This window comes from Mustelus asterias, unplaced genomic scaffold (genome assembly GCF_964213995.1).
Source record: "Mustelus asterias unplaced genomic scaffold, sMusAst1.hap1.1 HAP1_SCAFFOLD_1656, whole genome shotgun sequence".
Classification (NCBI taxonomy): domain Eukaryota; kingdom Metazoa; phylum Chordata; class Chondrichthyes; order Carcharhiniformes; family Triakidae; genus Mustelus; species Mustelus asterias.
In genome coordinates, this window is record NW_027591601.1 from 1 (window position 1) to 12,500 (window position 12,500).

Sequence of the window (12,500 nt, forward strand, 5' to 3'; positions counted from 1 at the left end):
TGTGAGAGATGGTGATGTGTGACTTGTGAAGTGCTGCTTTGATTTCTCCCTGTGAGTTGTGTGTGTTGTGTTGTCTCAGGGTGGATCACTGGAATCGAGAGGCAGAGAGATTGGTGTTAATCACACACACCTCCCTACTGGTGTGTCAATATGATTTCGTTGGCCTGTATTGTAACGAGGTACTGAGGGTCCCCCTAAACTACATCGACACCATCACGCACGGGCCATTTATATTCCCCGAGACATCATTCAGTCGGTGAGTAACCGTAGCCCGCAGCCAGGCAGTCTAGCTGGTCGACTGTGGGAAGCATCACCAAATACTAATCCCGGGTTCATTCAGCTCCCCTCCCTAACCCAGGGGTCACTGGACAGGGATCGGGAGCAGGAATGGGGCTGATTCACCCTCTCCCTAACCCAGGGGTCACTGGACAGGGACCGGGAGCAGGAATGGGGCTGATTCACTCCCTCCCTAACCCAGGGGTCAGTGGACAGGGATCGGGAGCAGGAATGGGGCTGATTCACCCCCTCCCTAACCCAGGGGTCAGTGCACAGGGATCGGGAGCAGGAATGGGGCTGATTCACCCCCTCTCCCTCACCCAGGGGTCAGTGGACAGGGATCGGGAGCAGGAATGGAGCTGATTCACCCCCTCCCTAACCCAGGGGTCACTGGATAGGGATCGGGAGCAGGAATGGGGCTGATTCACCCCCTCTCCCCTAACCCAGGGGTCACTGGACAGGGATCGGGAGCAGGAATGGGGCTGATTCACCCCCTCCCTAACCCAGGGGGTCACTGGACAGGGATCGGGAGCAGGAATGGGGCTGATTCACCCCCTCCCTAACCCAGGGGGTTACTGGACAGGGATCGGGAGCAGGAATGGGGCTGATTCACCCCCTCCCTAACCCAGGGGTCACTGGACAGGGATCGGGAGCAGGAATGGGGCTGATTCACCCCCTCTCCCGAACCCAGGGGTCACTGGACAGGGATCGGGAGCAGGAATGGGGCTGATTCACCCCCTCTCCCTCACCCAGGGGTCACTGGACAGGGATCGGGAGCAGGAATGGGGCTGATTCACCCCCCCCTCCCTAACCCAGGGGTCAGTGGACAGGGATCGAGAGCAGGAATGGGGCTGATTCACCCCCTCTCCCTAACCCAGGGGTGACTGGACAGGGATCGGGAGCAGGAATGGGGCTGATTCACCCCCTCCCTAACCCAGGGGTCAGTGCACAGGGATCGGGAGCAGGAATGGGGCTGATTCACCCCCTCTCCCTCACCCAGGGGTCACTGGACAGGGATCGGGAGCAGGAATGGAGCTGATTCACCCCCTCCCTAACCCAGGGGTCACTGGACAGGGATCGGGAGCAGGAATGGGGCTGATTCACCCCCTCTCCCGAACCCAGGGGTCACTGGACAGGGATCGGGAGCAGGAATGGGGCTGATTCACCCCCTCTCCCGAACCCAGGGGTCACTGGACAGGGATCGGGAGCAGGAATGGGGCTGATTCACCCTCTCCCTAACCCAGGGGTCACTGGACAGGGATCGGGAGCAGGAATGGGGCTGATTCACCCCCCCCTCCCTAACCCAGGGGTCAGTGGACAGGGATCGGGAGCAGGAATGGGGCTGATTCACCCCCTCCCTAACCCAGGGGGTCACTGGACAGGGATCGGGAGCAGGAATGGGGCTGATTCACCCCCTCCCTAACCCAGGGGTCACTGGATAGGGATCGGGAGCAGGAATGGGGCTGATTCACTCCCTCGCTGTTGTGTTTTGAGTGTGAGTTGGATTTGTGTTTGCTCTGACAGGGTAAGGATCTCTCCCTTGAGGATCTCTCCGCTCACTCAGTCTCTTTTTCTCTCTCTGTGCCCACAGGAGAGCGGGAACTGGCCTGAGGATCCAATGGGATAAACTGCGGGAACCCCGCTGGAACCCCTGGTCGCGACAGATGCCCTACATCGCCCTGGACTGAGCATCCTGCAGCGAGCAAGGGGGGCACGATGCACCCACTCTGCCAGGTAAGGGTGGCACTGGAGTGGGCAAGGAACTGAGCGCCCATCGGTGACCCACCGCCCTCTCTGTCCGTCTCTCTCTCACCCCCTCTCTCTCTCTGTCCGATTCTCTCTCTCTCTGTCCGTCTCTCTCTCGCCCCCTCTCTCTCTCTCTGTCCGATTCTCTCTCTCTCTCTGTCCGTCTCTCTCTCACCCCCTCTCTCTCTCTCTGTCCGTCTCTCTCTCTCTCACCCCCTCTCTCTCCGTCTCTCTCTCACCCCCTCTCTCTCTCTGTCCGTCTCTCTCTCTCCCTGGCCGTCTCTCTCTCTCTCTGTCCGTCTCTCTCGCACGCCCCCTCTCTCTGTCCGTCTCTCTCTCTCTCACCCCCCCTCTCTCTCTCTGTCCATCTCTCTCTCACCCCCTCTCTCTCTCTGTCCGTCTCTCTCTCTCTCTGTCCGTCTCTCTCTCTGTCCGTCTCTCTCGCACGCCCCCGCACGCCCCCTCTCTCTGTCCGTCTCTCTCGCGCCCCCTCTCTCTCTCTGTCCGTCTCTCTCTCTCTCTCTGTCTGTCTCTCTCTCTCGTGCCCCCTCTCAGTCTCTGTCCGTCTCTCTCTCACAGCCCCGCTCTCTCTCTCTCTGTCCGTCTCTCTCTCGTGCCCCCTCTCTCTCTCTGTCCGTCTCTCTGTCGCACCCCCCTCTCTCTCTCTCTCTGTCCGTCTCTCTCTCTCTGTCCGTCTCTCTCTCTCTCTCTCTGTCTCTCTCTCTCGTGCCCCCTCTCTCTCTCTCTGTCCGTCTCTCTCGTGCCCTCTCTCTCTCTCTGTCCGTCTCTCTCTCGCACCCCCCTCTCTCTCTCTGTCCGTCTCTCTCTCGCGCCCCCTCTCTCTCTCTCTCTCTGTCCGTCTCTCTCTCTCACCCCCCTCTCTCTCTCTCTGTCCGTCTCTCTCTCTCTGTCCGTCTCTCTCTCTCACCCCCTCTCTCTCTCTCTGTCCGTCTCTCTCTCTCACTCCCCTCTCTCTCTCTGTCCGTCTCTCTCTCGCCCCCTCTCTCTCTCTGTCCATCTCTCTCTGTCGCACCCCCCTCTCTCTCTCTGTCCGTCTCTCTCTCTCTCTCTCTGTCCGTCTCTCTCTCGCCCCCTCTCTCTCTCTCTCTGTCCGTCTCTCTCTCGTGCCCGCCTCTCTCTCTCTGTCCGTCTCTCTCTCGCGCCCCCTCTCTCTCTCTCTGTCCGTCTCTCTCTCACACCCCCTCTCTCTCTCTGTCCGTCTCTCTCTCGCGCCCCCTCTCTCTCTGTCCGTCTCTCTCTCGCGCCCCCTCTCTCTCTGTCTGTCTCTCTCTCTCTGTCCGTCTCTCTCTCGCAACCCCTCCCTCTCTGTCTGTCTCTCTCTTTCTGTCCGTCTCTCTCGTGCCCTCTCTCTCTCTCTCTCTGTCTGTCTCTCTCTCTCTCTGTCCGTCTCTCTCTCGCGCCCCCCTCTCTCTCTCTGTCCGTCTCTCTCTCGCGCCCCCCCTCTCTCTCTCTGTCCGTCTCTCTCTCGCGCCCCCCTCTCTCTCTCTGTCCGTCTCTCTCTCGCGCCCCCTTCTCTCTCTCTGTCCGTCTCTCTCTCGCGCCCCTCTCTCTCTCTCTCTGTCCGTCTCTCTCTCGCAACCCCTCCTCTCTGTCCGTCTCTCTCTTTCTGTCCGTCTCTCTCGTGCCCTCTCTCTCTCTCTCTCTCTGTCCGTCGCTCTCTCGCACCCTCTCTCTCTCTCTGTCCGTCTCTCTCGCGCGCTCCTTCTCTCTCTCTCTCTCTGTCCGTCTCTCTCTCTCGTGCCCCCTCTCTCTTTCTGTCCGTCTCTCTCGTGCCCCCTCTCTCTCTCTCTGTCCGTCTCTCTCTCTCGCGCTCTCTCTCTCTCTCTGTCCGTCTCTCTCGCCTCCCTCTCTCTCTCTCTGTCCGTCTCTCTCTCTCGTGCCCTCTCTCTCTCTCTGTCCGTCTCTCTCGCACGCTCCTTCTCTCTCTCTGTCCGTCTCCCCCTCGTGCCCCCTCTCTCTCTCTCTGTCCGTCTCTCTCTCGCCTCCCCTCTCTCTCTCTCTGTCCGTCTCTCTCTCTCTGTCCGTCTCTCTCTCGTGCCCCCTCTCTCTCTCTCTGTCCGTCTCTCTCTCTCTGTCCGTCTCTCTCCCTCACACCCCTCTCTCTCTCTCTCTCTGTCTGTCTCCCCTCGCGCCCACTCTCTCTCTCTGTCCCTCTCCCCTCGCGCCCTCCCTCTCTCTCTGTCTCTCCCTTGCGCCCCCTCTCTCTCTCTGTCCGTCTCTCTCTCTCTCTCTGTCCGTCTCCCCCTCGTGCCCCTCTCTCTCTCTGTCCGTCTCTCTCTCTCTCTCTGTCCGTCTCTCTCTCTCTCTCTGTCTGTCTCTCTCTCTCTCTGTCCGTCTCTCTCGCGCCCTCTCTCTCTCTCTCTGTCCGTCTCTCTCTCTGTCTGTCTGTCTCTCTCTCTCTCTGTCTGTCTCTCTCTCTCTCTGTCCGTCTCTCTCTCTCTCTCCGTCTCCCCCTCGTGCCCCCTCTCTCTCTCTGTCCATCTCTCTCTCTCTCTCTCTGTCTGTCTCTCCCTCTCTCTGTCCGTCTCTCTCGCGCCCTCTCTCTCTCTCTCTGTCCGTCTCTCTCTCTCTCGCGCCCTCTCTCTCTCTCTCTGTCCATCTCCCCCTCGTGCCCCCGCTCTCTCTCTCTGTCCGTCTCTCTCTCGTGCCCTCTCTCTCTCTCTCTGTCTGTCTCCCTCTCTCTCTGTCCGTCTCTCTCGTGCCCCCTCTCTCTCTCTCTGTCTGTCTCTCTCACACCCCCTCTCTCTCTCTCTGTCCGTCTCTCTCTCGCGCCCCCTCTCTCTCTCTCTGTCCGTCTCTCTCTCGCGCCCTCCCTCTCCCTCTGTCTCTCCCTCGCACCCCCTCTCTCTCTCTCTCTGTCCGTCTCTCCCTCGTGCCTCCTCTCTCACTCAGTCCATCTCTCTCACGTGCCCCCTCTCTCTCTCTCTCTGTCCGTATCTCTCTCGTGCCCCCTCTCTCTCTCTCTGTCCGTCTCTCTCTCTCTCTGTCCGTCTCTCTCTCTCTCTCTCTCGTGCTCCCTCTCTCTCTCTGTCTCTCTCTCTCTTGCCCCCTCTCTCTCTGTCTGTCTCTCTCTTTCTGTCTGTCTCTCTCGTGCCCTCTCTCTCTCTCTCTGTCTGTCTCTCTCTCTCTCTGTCCATCTCTCTCTCTCGTGCCCCCTCTCTCTCTCTCTGTCCATCTCTCTCTGTCGCACCCCCTCTCTCTCTCTCTCTGTCCATCTCTCTCTCGTGCCCCCTCTCTCTCTCTCTGTCCATCTCTCTCTCTCGTGCCCTCTCTCTCTCTCTGTCCATCTCTCTCTGTCGCACCCCCTCTCTCTCTCTGTCCATCTCTCTCGTGCCCCCTCTCTCTCTCTCTCTGTCCGTCTCTCTCACACCCCCTCTCTCTCTCTCTCTGTCCGTCTCTCTCTCGCGCTCCCTCTCTCTCTCTGTCCGTCTCTCTCTCGTGCCCCCTCTCTCTCTCTCTCTGTCCGTCTCTCTCTCGCCCCTCTCTCTCTCTCTCTGTCCGTCTCTCTCTCGCCCCCTCTCTCTCTCTCTCTGTCCGTCTCTCTCTCGCGCCCCCTCTCTCTCTCTCTCTCGTGCCCTCTCTCTCTCTCTCTCTGTCCGTCTCTCTCTGTCGCACCCCCTCTCTCTCTCTCTCTCTGTCCGTCTCTCTCTCGCGCCCCCTCTCTCTCTCTCTCTGTCCGTCTCTCTCTCGTGCCCTCTCTCTCTCTCTGTCCGTCTCTCTCTCGTGCCCCCTCTCTCTCTCTCTCTGTCCGTCTCTCTCTCGTGCCCTCTCTCTCTCTCTGTCCGTCTCTCTGTCGTGCCCCCTCTCTCTCTCTCTGTCCGTCTCTCTCTCGCGCCCCCTCTCTCTCTGTCCGTCTCTCTCTCTCTGTCCGTCTCTCCCTCTCTCTGTCCGTCTCTCTCTCTCTGTCCGTCTCTCTCTCTCTCTGTCCGTCTCTCTCTCTCTCTGTCCGTCTCTCTCTCTCGCGCCCCGTCTCTCTCTCTCTGTCCGTCTCTCTCTCTCGCGCCCCATCTCTCTCTCTGTCCGTCTCTCTCTCTCGCGCCCCCTCTCTCTCTCTCTCTGTCCGTCTCTCTCTCTCTCTGTCCGTCTCTCTCTCTGTCCGTCTCTCTCTCTCTGTCCGTCTCTCTCTCTCGCGCCCCCTCTCTCTCTCTCTGTCCGTCTCTCTCGCGCCCCCTCTCTCTCTCTGTCTGTCTCTCTCTTGCACCCCCTCTCTCTCTCTGTCTCTCTCTCTCTTGCCCCCTCTCTCTCTCTCTGTCCGTCTCTCCCTCGTGCCCGCTCTCTCTCTCTCTGTCCGTCTCTCTCTCTCTCTGTCCGTCTCTCTCTCTCTCTGTCCGTCTCTCTCTCTCTCTGTCCGTCTCTCTCTCTCTCTGTCCGTCTCTCTCTCTCTGTCCGTCTCTCTCTCTCTGTCCGTCTCTCTCTCTCTGTCCGTCTCTCTTGTGCCCCCTCTCTCTCTCTCTGTCCGTCTCTCTCGTGCCCCCTCTCTCTCTCTCTCTGTCCGTCTCTCTCTCGTGCCCGCTCTCTCTCTCTCTGTCCGTCTCTCTCTCGTGCCCCCTCTCTCTCTCTCTGTCGGTCTCTCTCTCGTGCCCCCTCTCTCTCTCTGTCCGTCTCTCTCTCTCTCACGCCCTCTCTCTCTCTCTCTGTCCGTCTCTCTCGCGCCCCCTCTCTCTCTCTGTCCGTCTCTCTCTCGCCCCCCCTCTCTCTCTCTGTCCGTCTCTCTCTCGCCCCCCTCTCTCTCTCTGTCCGTCTCTCTCTCGCCCCCCCCTCTCTCTCTCTGTCCGTCTCTCTTGCCCCCTCTCTCTCTGTCCGTCTCTCTCTCTCGTGCCCCCTCTCTCTCTCTGTCCGTCTGTCTCTCGTGCCCCCTCTCTCTCTCACTCTCTGGCCGTCTCTCTCTCAAAGAACAAACAAAGAACAAAGAACAGTACAGCACAGGAAACAGGCCCTTCGGCCCTCCAAGCCTGTGCCGCTCCTTGGTCCAACGAGACCAATCGTTTGTATCCCTCCATTCCCAGGCTGCTCATGTGACTATCCAGGTAAGTCTTAAACGATGTCAGCGTGCCTGCCTCCACCACCCTACTTGGCAGCGCATTCCAGGCCCCCACCACCCTCTGTGTAAAAAACATCCCTCTGATATCCGAGTTATACTTCGCCCCTCTCAGCTTGAGCCCGTGACCCCTCGTGATCGTCACCTCCGACCTCTCGTGCCCCCTCTCTCTCTCTCTCTCTGTCCGTCTCTCTCTCGTGCCCCCTCTCTCTCTCTCTGTCCGTCTCTCTCTCGTGCCCCCTCTCTCTCTCCCTGTCCGTCTCTCTCTCTCGCGCCCCCTCTCTCTCTTTCTGTCCGTCTCTCCCTCGCGCCCCCTCTCTCACTCAGTCCATCTCTCTCACGTGCCCTCTCTCTCTCTCTCTTTCCGTCTCTCTCTCTCGTGCCCCCTCTCCCTCTCTCTGTCCGTCTCTCTCTCGTGCCTCCTCTCTCTCTCTCTCTGTCCGTCTCTCTCTCTCTCTCTCTCGCCCCCTCTCTCTCTCTGTCCGTCTCTCTCTCTCTCTCTCTCTCTCGCCCCCTCTCTCTCTGTCTCTCTCTCTCTTGCCCCCTCTCTCTCTCTGTCCGTCTCTCTCTCGTGCCCCCTCTCTCTCTCTCTGTCCGTCTCTCTCTCTCTCTGTCTGTCTCTCTCTCTCTCTGTCCGTCTCTCTCGTGCCCCCTCTCTCTCTCTCTGTCCGTCTCTCTCTCTCTCTGTCCGTCTCTCTCTCGCCCCCTCTCTCTCTCTCTCTGTCCGTCTCTCTCTCGTGCCCTCTCTCTCTCTCTCTGTCTGTCTCTCTCTCTCTCTGTCCGTCTCTCTCTCGTGCCCCCTCTCTCTCTCTGTCCGTCTCTCTCTCGTGCCCCCTCTCTCTCTCTCTCTCTGTCCGTCTCTCTCTCTCGTGCCCCCTCTCTCTCTCTGTCCGTCTCTCTTGCCCCCTCTCTCTCTCTCTCTGTCCGTCTCTCTTGCGCGCTCCTTCTCTCTCTCTCTCTCTGTCCGTCTCTCTCTCTCGTGCCCCCTCTCTCTTTCTGTCCGTCTCCCCCTCGTGCCCCCTCTCTCTCTCTCTCTTTCCGTCTCTCTCTCTCGTGCCCCCTCTCTCTCTCTCTGTCCGTCTCTCTCTCGTGCCCCCTCTCTCTCTCTCTCTCTGTCCGTCTCTCTCTCTCGTGCCCCCTCTCTCTCTCTGTCCGTCTCTCTTGCCCCCTCTCTCTCTCTCTCTGTCCGTCTCTCTTGCGCGCTCCTTCTCTCTCTCTCTCTCTGTCCGTCTCTCTCTCTCGTGCCCCCTCTCTCTTTCTGTCCGTCTCCCCCTCGTGCACCCTCTCTCTCTCTCTCTTTCCGTCTCTCTCTCTCGTGCCCCCTCTCTCTCTCTCTGTCCGTCTCTCTCTCGTGCCTCCTCTCTCTCTCTCTGTCCGTCTCTCTCTCTCTCTCTCTCGCCCCCTCTCTCTCTCTGTCTCTCTCTCTCTCTCTGTCCGTTTCTCTCTCGTGCCCTCTCTCTCTCTCTGTCCGTCTCTCTCTCGTGCCCTCTCTCTCTCTCTGTCCGTCTCTCTCTCGTGCCCTCTCTCTCTCTCTCTGTCCGTCTCTCTCTCGTGCCCGCTCTCTCTCTCTCTGTCCGTCTCTCTCTCGTGCCCCTTCTCTCTCTCTCTCTGTCCGTCTCTCTCTCATGCCCTCTCTCTCTCTCTCTGTCTGTCTCTCTCTCTCTCTCTGTCCGTCTCTCTCTCGTGCCCCCTCTCTCTCTCTCTGTCCGTCTCTCTCTCGTGCCCCCACTCTCTCTCTGTCCATCTCTCTCTGTCGCACCCCCTCTCTCTCTCTCTCTGTCGCACCCCCCCCTCTCTCTCTCTGTCCGTCTCTCTCTGTCGCACCCCCTCTCTCTCTCTCTCTGTCGCACCCCCCTCTCTCTCTCTCTGTCCGTCTCTCTCTCTCTCTGTCCGTCTCTCTCTCGCGCTCTCTCTCTCTCTCTCTGTCCGTCTCTCTCTCGCGCTCTCTCTCTCTCTCTCTCTGTCCGTCTCTCTCTGTCGCACCCCCCTCTCTCTCTCTCTGTCCGTCTCTCTCTCTCTCTGTCCATCTCTCTCTGTCGCACCCCCCTCTCTCTCTCTGTCCGTCTCTCTCTCTCTCTGTCCGTCTCTCTCTCTCTCTGTCCGTCTCTCTCTCTCTGCCCGTCTCTCTCTCACACCCCCGCTCACTCTCTCTGTCCGTCTCTCTCTCTCTCTGTCCGTCTCTCTCTCGCGCCCCCTCTCTCTCTCTCTGTCCGTCTCTCTCGCGCCCCCTCTCTCTCTCTGTCCGTCTCTCTCTCGCGCCCCCTCTCTCTGTCTGTCTCTCTCACACCCCCTCTCTCTCTCTCTCTGTCTGTCTCTCTCTCGCGCCCCCTCTCTCTCTCTCTGTCCGTCTCTCTCTCGTGCCCCCTCTCTCTCTCTCTGTCCGTCTCTCTCTCGTGCCCGCTCTCTCTCTCTCTGTCCGTCTCTCTCTCTCGTGCCCCCCCTCTCTCTCTCTGTCCGTCTCACTCTCGTGCCCCCTCTCTCTCTCTCTGTCTGTCTCTCTCTCTCTCTGTCCGTCTCTCTCTCTCTCGTGCCCCCTCTCTCTCTCTGTCCGTCTCTCTCTCGCGCCCCCTCTCTCTCTCTCTGTCCGTCTCTCTCTCGTGCCCCCTCTCTCTCTCTCTGTCCGTCTCTCTCTCGTGCCCCCTCTCTCTCTCTGTCCGTCTCTCTCTCGTGCCCCCACTCTCTCTCTCTCTGTCCATCTCTCTCTCGTGCTCCCCCTCTCTCTCTCTGTCCGTCTCTCTCTCGTGCCCCCTCTCTCTCTCTCTCCATCTCTCTCTCGTGCCCCCACTCTCTCTCTCTCTCAGCCTCTCTCTCACCCCCCCCCGTCCGTCTCTCTCCCTCACACCCCCTCTCTCTCGCTCTCTCTGTCCGTCTCCCCATCGCCCCCCCTCTCTCTCTCTGTCCGTCTCTCTCTCGTGCCCCCACTCTCTCTCTCTCTGTCCATCTCTCTCTCGTGCCCCCCCTCTCTCTCTCTGTCCGTCTCTCTCTCATGCCCCCTCTCTCTCTTTTTGTCTGTCTCTCTCTCTCTCTGTCCGTCTCTCTCTCGTGCCCCCTCTCTCTCTCTGTCCATCTCTCTCTCGTGCCCCCACTCTCTCTCTCTCTCAGCCTCTCTCTCACCCCCCCCGTCCGTCTCTCTCCCTCACACCCCCTCTCTCTCGCTCTCTCTGTCCGTCTCCCCCTCGCCCCCCCTCTCTCTCTCTGTCCGTCTCTCTCTCGTGCCCCCTCTCTCTCTCTCTGTCCGTCTCTCTCTCTCTGTCCGTCTCTCTCTCGTGCCCTCTCTCTCTCTCTCTGTCCGTCTCTCTCTCGTGCCCACTCTCTCTCTCTCTGTCCGTCTCTCTCTCGTGCCCCCTCTCTCTCTCTCTGTCCGTCTCTCTCTCGTGCCCTCTCTCTCTCTCTCTGTCCGTCTCTCTCTCGTGCCCCCTCTCTCTCTCTCTCTCTCTGTCCGTCTCTCCCTCGCGCCCTCTCTCTCTCTCTGTCCGTCTCTCTCTCTGTCCGTCTCTCTCTCGTGCCCCCTCTCTCTCTCTGTCCGTCTCTCTCTCGTGCCCTCTCTCTCTCTCTCTGTCTGTCTCTCTCTCTCTGTCCGTCTCTCTCTCGTGCCCCCTCTCTCTCTCTCTGTCTGTCTCTCTCTCGTGCCCCCTCTCTCTCTCTCTGTCCGTCTCTCTCTCGTGCCCGCTCTCTCTCTCTCTGTCTGTCTCTCTCTCGTGCCCCCTCTCTCTCTCTCTGTCCGTCTCTCTCTCTCGTGCCCCCTCTCTCTCTCTCTGTCCGTCTCTCTCTCTCTCGCACCCCCTCTCTCTCTCTGTCCGTCTCTCTTGCCCCCTCTCTCTCTCTGTCCATCTCTCTCTCGCCCCCCCTCTCTCTCTCTGTCCGTCTCTCTCGCGCGCTCCTTCTCTCTCTCTCTCTCTCTGTCCGTCTCTCTCTCTCGTGCCCCCTCTCTCTCTCTGTCCGTCTGTCTCTCGTGCCCCCTCCCTCTCTCTCTGTCCGTCTCTCTCTCGCCCCCTCTCTCTCTCTCTGTCCGTCTCCCCCTCGCGCTCCCTCTCTCTCTCTCTGTCCGTCTCTCTCTCTCGCTCCCCTCTCTCTCTCTGTCCGTCTCTCTCACACGCCCCCTCTCTCTCTCTCTCTGTCTGTCTCTATCTCGCCCCCTCTCTCTCTCTCTGTCCGTCTCTCTCGTGCCCCCTCTCTCTCTCTCTGTCCATCTCTCTCTCTCTCGCGCCCCCTCTCTCTCTCTGTCTGTCTCTCTCTCGCCCCCTCTCTCTCTCTCTCTGTCTGTCTCTCTCTCTCTGTCCGTCTCTCTCGTGCCCCCTCTCTCTCTTTCTGTCAGTCTCCCCCTCGTGCCCTCTCTCTCTCTCTCTCTCTCTCTGTCCGTCTCCCCCTCGCGCTCGCTCTGTCTCTGTCTGTCTCTCTCTCTCGCGCCCCTCTCTCTCTCTCTGTCCGTCTCTCTCTCATGCCCCCTCTCTCTCTTTCTGTCCGTCCCTCTCTCGTGCCCCCTCTCTCTCTCTCTGTCCGTCTCTCTCTCTCTTGTGCCCCCTCTCTCTCTCTCTGTCCGTCTCGCTCGTGCGTCCTCTCTCTCTCTCTGTCCGTCGCTCTCTCGCACCCCCTCTCTCTGTCCGACTCTCTCTCGCCCCCTCTCTCTCTCTCTGTCCGTCGCTCTCTCGCACCCCCTCTTTCTGTCTGACTCTCTCTCGCCCTCTCTCTCTCTCTCTGTCCGTCTCTCTCTCGCCCCCTCTCTCTCTCTGTCCGTCTCTCTCTCATGCCCCCTCTCTCTCTCTCTCTCTCTGTCTTTCTCTCTCTCTCTCTGTCCGTCTCTCTCTCATGCCCCCTCTCTCTATCTGTCCGTCTCTCTCGTGCGCTCCCTCTCTCTCTCTGTCCGTCTCTCTCTCGCAACCCCTCCTTCTCTGACTGTCTCTCTCTCTCTGTCCGTCTCTCTCGCCCCCTCTCTCTCTCTCTGCTCTGTCCGTCTCTCTCTCGCGCACCCTCTCTCTCTCTCTGTCTCTCTCTCGCGCCCTCTCTCTCTCTGTCCGTCTCTCTCTCGCGCACCCTCTCTCTCTCTCTGTCTCTCTCTCGCGCCCTCTCTCTCTCTGTCCGTCTCTCTCTCGCGCACCCTCTCTCTCTGTCTCTCTCTCGCACCCTCTCTCTCTCTCTGTCCGTCTCTCTCTCTAGCACCCTCTCTCTCTCTCTGTCACTCTCTCTCGCGCCCCCGCTCTCTCTCTCTGTCTGTCTCTCTCTCTCGCACCCTCTCTCTCTCTCTGTCTCTCTCTCTCGCGCCCCCGCTCTCTCTCTCTGTCCGTCTCTCTCTCGCGCCCTCTCTCTCTCTCTCTGTCCGTCTCTCTCGCGTGCCCCCCTCTCTCTCTCTCTCTCCGTCTCCCCCTCGCGCCCTCTCTCTCTCTGTCTCTCTCTCGCGCGCCCCCGCTCTCTCTCTCTGTCT

At 59.9% G+C, this 12,500-nt stretch overlaps 1 pseudogene across 1 annotated transcript in view; it reads left to right on the forward strand.

Moving 5' to 3' along the window:
• The first annotated feature begins 79 nt into the window (after window positions 1-79).
• Window positions 80-12,500, forward strand: part of LOC144488553 (tumor protein p63-regulated gene 1-like protein) — a 20,355-nt pseudogene continuing 7,934 nt past the window's right edge. Inside the window, exons 1-2 of the transcript XR_013496619.1 lie at window positions 80-256; window positions 1,868-1,952. The product of XR_013496619.1 is annotated as a tumor protein p63-regulated gene 1-like protein (transcript). The remainder of the gene's footprint in view (window positions 257-1,867; window positions 1,953-12,500) is intronic.